This window comes from Globicephala melas, chromosome 15 (genome assembly GCF_963455315.2).
Source record: "Globicephala melas chromosome 15, mGloMel1.2, whole genome shotgun sequence".
NCBI lineage: Eukaryota > Metazoa > Chordata > Mammalia > Artiodactyla > Delphinidae > Globicephala > Globicephala melas.
In genome coordinates, this window is record NC_083328.1 from 6,788,112 (window position 1) to 6,798,131 (window position 10,020).

Here is a 10,020-nt window from a genome sequence, read left to right on the forward strand (position 1 = left end):
CTTAAAGGTTCCCTTGGGGAGGGGAGCACAGCCTGGAAAGGGAGCACAGTTGGGGGGCCAGAGACAGGACGCCAAACGGAAGGAGTCTGACCCCATCGGGTGGGCAGACTAGGACCCAGGGGTACATACTACCTACCTGAGTCATCCTTCCTTACCCCAAACCCTATTGCCCTGTGCATGCCAGGCACTGTGCTGAGGTGAGGTCTGGGACACAGCCCTGAACAAAGCCCAGGGGACAGGGGGACGGGAATTCAGGGAAGGCACCTCTCTCTGAGGTAGCTAGAGACTAAATCCGAAGGAGGAATGAGAGCAAGCCAAGTGAAAAATGTGGGGGAACCACTTTCAAAACAGAACAATCAGCATTTGCAAGAGGAAATGAACTGAGACTAGCCAAGCACAGCAGAAGTGACTGCAAAGGGACACCTGGAGAGATGAGGCCAGGCAGGTGGGCAGGGGCCACAGCCAGGCGCTGAGGCAAGGAGTTCGGATTTCATCCTAAATGCTACAGGATGCCCTGAAAAGATCTTAAGTGGAGAGATGACATGCTCCAAGTTACACTGAAATCTCTACCTAACCCCACAAAAATTTTCAAAAATATATCTGTGTGGTAAAAAATAAAATAAAAGAATGTAAAATAACCTCACCCCTGTTGGAATGGCTATCAGAAAAAGACAAGAAATAACAAGTGTTGGCAAGGACATGGAGAAAACGGAACCCTTGTGCACTGATGAGAATGCAAATTGGTGCAGTCATTATAGAAAAGAGTAGAGAGGTTCCTCAAAAAATTAAAAATAGATCTACCAGGGAATTCCCTGGCAGTCCAGTGGTTAAGACTTGGTGCTTTCACTGCCGTGGGCCTGGATTCGATCCCTGGTCAGGAAACTAAGATCCCACAAGCTTCGTGGCGTGGCCAAAGAAATAAAATTTAAAAAAATAGAACTACCATATGATCCAACAATCCCACTTCTGGAGATTTGTCCAAAAGAAATAAAAACACTGGGCTTCCCTGGTGGCGCAGTGGTTAGTAATCCGCCTGCCAGTGCAGGGGCCATGGGTTCGAGCCCTGGTCCGGGAAGATCCCATGCCATGGAGCAACTAAGCCCGTGTGCCACAACTACTGAGCCTGCGCTCTAGGGCCCGCGAGCCACAATTACTGAGGTCGCGCGCCTAGAGCTCATGCTCAGCAACAAGGGAAGCCACCGCAATGAGGAGCCCGTGCACAGCAAGAAGAGTAGCCCCCGCTCGCCCAACTAGAGAAAGCCCATGTGCAGCAATGAAGACCCAGTGCAGCCAAAAATAAATAAATAAAAATAAATAAATAAATTGCAGCATTATTTACAATAGCCAAGACATGGAAGCAACCTAAGTGTGTCCATTGATGGATGAATGGATAATGAAAATGTGTATATATTATTCAGTCATAAAAAAGAAGGAAATCCTGACATTTGCAACAACATGGATGGACCTTGAGGACATTATGCTAAGTGAAATGTCAGACAGAGAAAGACAAATACTGTATGATCTCACCTATATGTGAAATTAAAAAACACCAAACTCATAGATACAGAAAACAGATTGGTGGTTGCCAGAGGCAGAGGGGTAGGGGGTGGGCAAACTGAGTGAAGGGGGTCCAAAGGCACAAACTTCAAGTTATAAAATAAGTCCTGGGGATATAATGTACAGCATGGTGCCTATAGTTAATAATACTGTATTGTATATTTGAAAAAGAAAATAACAGCTAAAATGAATAAAGTGGGAGGAATCACTACCTGAAGTTAGGGCTTACTTCAGTAATCAAGGCAGTGGGGTATTAGCAAGGGACGGACATATAGATCTATGGAACAGAATAGAGAACTCAGAATTAGATCCAACTGATTTTTTGTTTTAAAGAGAAAAGTGAATATATGATCCAACTTTTTAAAATTTTATTTTATTTATTTATTTATTTATGGCTGTGTTGGGTCTTCGTTTCTGTGTGAGGGCTTCCTCTAGTTGCGGTGAGCGGGGGCCACTCTTCATCGCAGTGCGCGGGTCTCTCACTGTCGCAGTCTCTCTTGTTGCGGAGCACAAGCTCGAGATGCGCAGGCTCAGTAGTTGTGGCTCACGGGCCTAGTTGCTCCACGGCATGTGGGATCTTCCCAGACCAGGGCTCGAACCCGTGTCTCCTGCATTGGTAGGCAGATTCCCAACCACTGCGCCACCAGGGAAGACCCGATCCAACTGATTTTTGACAAAGGGGTGAAAGGAATTCAGTGGAGAAAGGATGATCTTTTCAAAAAATGGTGCTGGAGCAGTTGCACATTCATAAGCAAAAAAATGAACTTTGCCCTAAACCTCACACCTTATACAAAAATTAACTCAAAATGTATCACAGACTTCAATACAAAACTATAAAATATAGGGAAAAAAACAGATGAAAATCTTCAGAACCTAGACCTAGGGGAAGAGTTCTTAGACTTGATACCAAAGGCACAGTCCATAAAAGGAAAACTTGATAAATTGGACCTCATCAAAATTAAAATTTTTTACTTTGTGGAAGACCCTGCTAAGAGGATGAAATGGCAGCTACAGACTGGGAGAATATATTTGCAAATAACATCTCCAACAAAGTACATATATATATATAAAGAATATTTTTTTAAACTCTCAACACTGTAAAAAACAAACAATCCAATCAGAAAATGGGCAAAACACATGAACAGACATTTCACTAAAGAGGCTATATGGGGACTTCCCTGGCGGTCCAGTGGTTAAGACTCCACGCTTCCACTGCAGGGGGCACAGGTTCAATCCCTGGTCGGGGAACTAAGATCCTGCATGCTGCGTGCCACAGCCCGCCCCCCCCCAAAAAAGAGGCTAAACGGATGGTAATTATTTGAACATAAATGAAAAGATGTTCAACAGCATTAGCCACTAGGAAAATGAAAATTAAAAGCAGAATGAGATATCACTACACACCTGTCGGAATGGCTAAAATTAAAAATAGTGATAAGAGCAAATGCTGGTAAGGATGTGGAGTAACTGGATTACTCACACATTGCTGATGGGAATGTAAAATGAAACAGCCACTCTGGAAAAGCGTATGCCAGTTTCTTTTTTTTCTTTTTTATAAATGTATTCATTTATTTTTGGCCGCGTTGGGTCTTCGTTGTTGTGCGCAGGCTTTCTCTAGTTGCGGTGAGCGGGCTTCTCATTGCAATGGCTTCCCTTGTTGCGGAGCATGGGCTCTAGGCACGCGGGCTTCAGTAGTTGTGGCACGCGGGTTCAGTAGTTGTGGCTCATGGACTCTAGAGCACAGGCTCAGCAGTTGTGGCACACATGCTCAGTTGCTCCGCGGCATGTGGGATCTTCCCTGGCCAGGGCTCGAACCCGTGTCCCCTGCATTGGCAGGCGGATTCTTAACCATTGCACCACCAGGGAAGTGCCTGGCAGTTTCTAACAAAATGAAACACACACTTAACTTGTGACCCAGCAATTGCACACTTGTGCATGAAATGAAAACTTACACAAAAATCTGCATACAAATGTTCGCAGCTTTATTTGGAAGAGCTCCCAACTGGAAAAACCCAAATGTCTTTCATTGGCTGGTTAAACAAGCTATGGAACAACTATACCATGGAATACTAGTCAGCAATAAAAAAGAACGTGTTATTGATACATGCACAACTTGGACGAATCTCAAGGGAATTATGTTGCATGAAAAAAAGCCAATCCCAAAAGGCTATGTACTACAGGATTCCATTTATATTATATTCTTGAAATGACAAAATTATACAGAGGGAGAACAGGTTAGTAGTTGCCAAAGGTTAGGGAGGGGAGAGGGAAGGATATGGCTAAGGATATAAGAGGGCAGCACAAGATAACCCTTTGATGGAACTGAACTGGTGGTGGTGGTCACAGGAATCTACATGTCATAAAATTACATGGAACTAAATACACACACACACATACACAAATAAGTACATGTAAAATGGGTGCAATCTGGATAAGGTCAGTGGAGTGCATTAATGTCAATTTCCTGGCGGTGACATTGTACTGCAGTTACGCAAGATGCTATCACTGAGTAACGTCCGGATGAAGGGTATACAAGAGCTCTATTATTTCTGACGATTGCATATGAATCCACGTTATTTCTAAATAAAAGTTAAAAAAAAGAAAACAGAGGACTATGTTAAAATATTTGCAACTCATATCATAAAGGGCTGATGCCGCTCACATTTAAAGAGTTTCTCGACAAAGAAATAATAACAAAACTAAACATGTATACAGCACATAATATGTAGCAAGTACTGTTCTAAGTTTTTTCAATGCATTCATTCATTAAATTCTCACATCATTCCCATATCATCTCCATTTTATAGGTGAGGTGACTAAGGCACAGAGAGGTTAAGCACCTTGCCCAAGGCCACAGAGCTAGTAAGTGGTAGCGCCAGGATTCAAAACCCAGCAGTCTGGCTCCAGAATGCAAACTCTTAAACTCTGTGGGTCTCTAGAAAAGACTAGAAATATTGTCAGAGCATAGAAACGGTAAAAGAAAAACAACTGGGTCTTACAGGAGAGAAGAGAAATCCAGAGAAGGGTGGTGCAGACCTCCCTGCACCCTGGGAACCAATCTTCTTAAGGGCCCCATCTGCCCCAGCTTGGGCAAGCCCAGCCCACGTCACACCTCATTACACAAGGCACAGACTCCTCCTTCAACACAAAAAGACCAATCCCCGCCTTCCAAAACCTGCCCCTCTGCAGCCACCTGCTCCAGGAGGAACTGAGGGAAAGGGAGACTGGCAGGCCAGGACTCAGCTTTAGCAGGGAGACAGACACAGCATCCCAGGTGAGCTGGGAGACAGGTGTGGGGCAGGTAGGCTCAGCTTTTGAAACAAAGAGGACAGAAAAGGGAAGAAAAGAGCCCCTCTCTTGGAGGTCTTACCAGCCAGTCTACCCTGTCCCCGCAGACTGACCCAGTGAGCAGATAGGCAGCTCCAGTAAGGAGTAGACAGCGCTGGCAAATTGGGCAGCAATGACCCAGGGGACAAAGGACTCAGCATGAGGCCACCACCAGAAACACCTGCTCCCAGGCCTGCAGCCCTCCTGGCCCCTTGGAAGAGCTCCAGCCCTCTGAATCCCAAAGGTGCTCCCCTCTCATCCCCCTCCTCCCTCAAGTCCTGGAGGACCATGTGCCTATTTGGGGGGGAGGGGGTAGACAAAGGAAGCTAGCCCTACAACAGGCCTAGAGACTAATATCTCATTTGACAGGTGACATCTTCCCTTAGGTAGAGGGTAGAGAATGCCATCCCTGCCATCCTACAACCTTTTCCTCTAATTAATTGCAGTCCTGCCACTCCTGAGAGGAAAACAGGAACAAGTTAAAATATTACAGAGACCCACAAGTGCACACAGGCACATCCATGTGTGTACTTCCAGCTGTACACACACCCTGCCTGCGTGTCTGAGGCCAAGACCTTCATGCCTTTGCCCAGCCCACAGTGGGGCTCAGGACTCGCTCTCCTCCCCCAGGGCTCAAATACGAACGTGGATGACGCTGAAGAGGAGGGAAGGACAGGGGTAGAAAGATGATCCAGTGTCCAGGGCTGGGACTTTGTCTCTGGGTTCAAAGGCTTAAACCAAGAATATTTTACCCTGGGTCAACTCTCTCTGTGGCAGCTTTGAACTGTTAGCAAGCAGAGCTGAGGGAGCTAAAGGCACCATGTGTCCCCAACACTGAAAAGCATGCAGTGGATAAAGGGAGCACAGGACCCGACTGGAACCCCCTGGAAGCTGGCTGGGGACAGATCAACCAGCCGTTTCAACCCATCATTTTATCTGAAGAGCTTGAGGTCCAAAGAAGGAGAGGGATTCACCAGAGTCCCACAGCAAAGTGGCAGCAGTACTGAGACCAGGACCAGGATCTCCTGACTCTCTCTCAAGTACTCTTCCTGTTACTCACGGCACATGCCATTCTTTGTCACTTCCAAAACTGGCGTTCCCTCCACCAGAGAGCTGTTTGGAAAGTGCTTCCCACACACTAGGTGAAGGTTTACTTTCTGGTTCATTCAGCACTGTTTTAGGCCACGGAGATAATAATCATAAACAATAGATCATAACCATTAGCATCATAATAGCACATAACATTTACTGAGCCCTTATGGTGTGCCAGTCATCACCTCCCTGACCCTCATGACAGACCTATGACACCAATACTACTACCATGCCCCACTTCACAAACGAGGAAACCGAGGCTCAGGGAGGTTAACCAATTTACCCAAGATTACACATCAAGGAAGTGTTCGCTTAAACCACTTCCCATGCTCTTAACTACTGCATTCCACTGCTGCCACCCAAGTATACTGGTAAACAAATCAATATGATAATTTCAGATACTGTTAAGTACTATGAAAAAATAAAACATGGTGAGAGATAGAGGATGACCTTGACAGTGGCTCTCTCCCAATCTGCAGGTCCGGTGGTCAGGGCAAGAGTCCACAAAGACATAGCGACGTCTGTACAGAATCCAGAGGGGCAAGGAGCCCACCATGACAAGATCTGAGAGAAGGGCATTTTAAACAAAGGGGACAGTTTGGGTTTTGTTCCAAGGGTGATGGAAAGCCATTGGAAGGTTTAAGCAAGGCAGTGACATGTTTTGCTGTGTGATGAATAGATTGTAGAGGGATCCCAGGGAAAAAGAAGAGATCTGACATTTTCAGGAAATCTGATGATGAAGGGGTGGAGGGGAGATGAGGCAGGACTGAGAATAGAGCAGGGGCATCCGGGACCAGCACTCTCCTTTGCTCCCCACACTTCCAGGGGCCCCCGCCCCATTAGGATGGGTGGGATTTGAAAATCAAGACCCCTGGTTCCAGCTGGGCCCACCTATAGCCCTACCACCTCTGCCTCATGGAGTCCAGCAGCCTTGGGGGAGGGGAAGTGCTTGGGGTCTGATGGGGACAGGAGGGCAAGGTGTCCAAGGCGAGCTTTTTTTTTTTTTAATTAACATCTTTATTGGAGTATAATTGCTTTACAATGGTGTGTTAGTTTCTGCTGTATAACAAAGTGAATCAGCTATACATATACATATATCCCCATATCTCCTCCCTCTTGCATCACCCTCCCACCCTCCCTATCCCACCCCCTAGGTGGACATAAGGCACCGAGCTGCCAAGGCGAGATTTTTTTTTCTTTTGGCTGTGCCACGTGGCATGCGGGATCTTAGTTTCCCAACCAGCAGTTCTGCGCCCCCAGCAATGGAAACTCGGATTCTTAACCACTGGACCACCAGGGAAGTCCCTTTTTTGTCTTTTTCTTTTTTTTTGGCCAAGGTGGGATTTCTGCTTAAAACTCTCATCAGGGGACTTCCCTGGTGGCACAGTGGTTAAGAATCCGTCTGCCACTGCAGAGGACACAGGTTCGAGCCCTGGTCCAGGAATTTCCCACATGCTGTGGAGCAACCCATGTGGCACAACTACTGAGCCCGCATGCCACAACTACTGAAACCCTTGCGCCTAGAGCCCATGCTCCATAACAAGAAAAGCCACCACAATGAGAAGCCCGCGCACTGCGACTAAGAGTGGTCTCCCCTCTCCGCAACTAGAGAAAGCCCACGTGCAGCAACGAAGACCCAGCGCCGCCAAAAAAAAAAAAAGACTCATCAGGAGGAAGATTTCCCCAGGGGTCACACTGTCCCCCCCACTGCTCTCTACCAGGAAAGGGCTGGGTGGGTAAGAATCCCACCCCCCACACAAATCTCCACCCCAGGAGATCCTATATGCTATAATAATCCTATAATTCTATATTCCTATATAATCCTATAATTCTATATTCCTATATAATCCTATATTCCCCCCAGCTGGGAATATCGTCCTCACGTCCCAACACGGGCCTTCTCCAGGGCTCTGGACTAGATTACTTGGGATGGGGAGGAAGGAGGCTGCCTGGGTGCACTGGGACATCTAGGAAAAGCAAGTTCTATGGACTTTCTCCCTCCGTCCCATCCCTTTCTCTCCCATGAGTTTATGAGTTTCCTGCCCCCGCTTGGCCAAGCCCAGACAGGACTCCATCATGTCTGGGGAGGGAGAGACGGTGGGAGGTGCCAGCAGCTCCCGTGGCTGCTGGCTGAACTCACCTTCCTTTCCTCCCCTTGCCTCCTAACGACGCTGAAGAAGCCAGAGAAAAATGGGAGGTGTATTCCTTCCCACAAGCCCACAGCCTCAAGCCCATTGGCTCCTGGGCCTGTAGCTACTTGCAAGGCTATTTACTAGTGACCCTCAGGGCGCCCAGCCTTCCTACCCTCCTCTCACTGAAATTTCCTATTAGGTCCCCAGTAGGAAGAGGAGCATATCTCTAAGGATTTGGAGGGGCTGGTTCTGGACCTTAGACAGTGAGGCACTACTCCAAAACCCTGGGACCCATTAGTCCTCCAGGCTTCCTGGGACAGACCCACCATGGCCTGTTCGGCCCCAGAACAGTTCCTGGCACACAATGGAGATGTGGTGAATAATTGGTGATTGAAAGCCCCAGAATTGAGCCACTGTGTATTAGAATGTTTTGAGGGCCTGACTGGCTTCAGGCTAAGCTCAGAACTGATTCCTGGAGAAGCCACCACATTCATGTATTGAACACCTGCTGTGTAACATGTATGTAACATGTCCTGTGTGAGCTAAACATTCGTTGGATGAATGAAAGCTGCACGACCTTAAACATGACCTTTCTGTCCCTCGGTTTTCCTCTCCAAAACATGGAAGTGATAATACTTCATCATAAAGCCACTGTGAGAATTACAGTACTTAGAACAAGACATAAAAATAGTCACAGTAGGTGTTTAATAAGTGGTGGGTGGTATGACGAGGGCTGTAAATGTTGGGGTGCGGTGCACAGCTAACAGGCTCAGGGTAGCAGAGCTGTAGGGCATCGGGCACGGCAGCCGGGGGCTGCTCCGGACTTCTGGGAAAGGCCACTCAAATTCCCAGCAATGGTGTCCAACTTTGCCAGAGCTGCGGGGGGTGGGGTTGGGGGCCAGGAGGAGAGTTTGCTGACTTTTCTAGTGAACTGGGCGCTTCCAGCAAACCATCCCTGCTGCTCACCGGCTCCCAGCTTTGCTAACGCCTCCTGCTCACACCTAATTTCTCGGTGAGCAAGACCCAGTAGCACAGCCGTCCCTCCCCCGCTCCCAGGGCCTCTGCTGCCCCCTAGGCTCGGGCGCGGCTGCCAGCCCTTGCACCTTCCCCCACCTCCAAGCCCTGTGAATTCTGACATCCCCGAATTTTATCGTCTCGTGAAATATCCCTGCTTTTCCTTGGGGAGCCACCTCTGCGCCCTCGCGTGGCCCGGCAAGACGGCAGGCTAAGGCGGAGAGGGGACTTGAGGCTCCACGGTCTCCCCTCGTGTTGCCCCCGCCCCCCAACCTCGCACCAGATCGCCACGGTCTCCAGCCTCTGCTCCCGCGGCGCCAGGCAGACACCCTCCCGCGCTCTCCGACCGCCGACACTGCTGGCCCCCGGCCCGGGGCCTTTGCGCCCGGCGGCCCAGCCTCACCGCCGGGAACCCTGGGAGCTGTAGTTTTCGGCCGCCCTCGGCAGGGGCGGGGCCCACAGAGCCTGAGGCGTGTGCGCGTCCGCCAAGTGAGGGACCCTGACCCTCGCCATGGCCGGGCCCAAGAGCGGCAGAGAGGCAGGGCAGTGGACCAGTTGAGGAGGCGGAATTTCCAGCGAGGTCTCGTTCTCCGTAGGGCCCTGGACAAGTCCCGTAACATCAGCAATAGTCTGTCTTGTAGGATTTCCAGCGAGAGCCCAGGCTCAGCACCTGGTACCCAGCATGTCCTCAATGAACCGGTGCCTCTGAGACTATCGTTACTGGCCCGGCACAGTTGCCAAAGGCAATTCAGCCCCTAAAAGTGTGTGTGGGGCTGCCCGCCACCCCGACCCCCGTTACTCCCACACATATTTGGGCCAGCGCCCCAGGTGCCCCTCCCTATCCCACCCAAGTTCCCCTCAGTGCCTCGGGCCATCCACAAACACACTCTACCTCTACTCA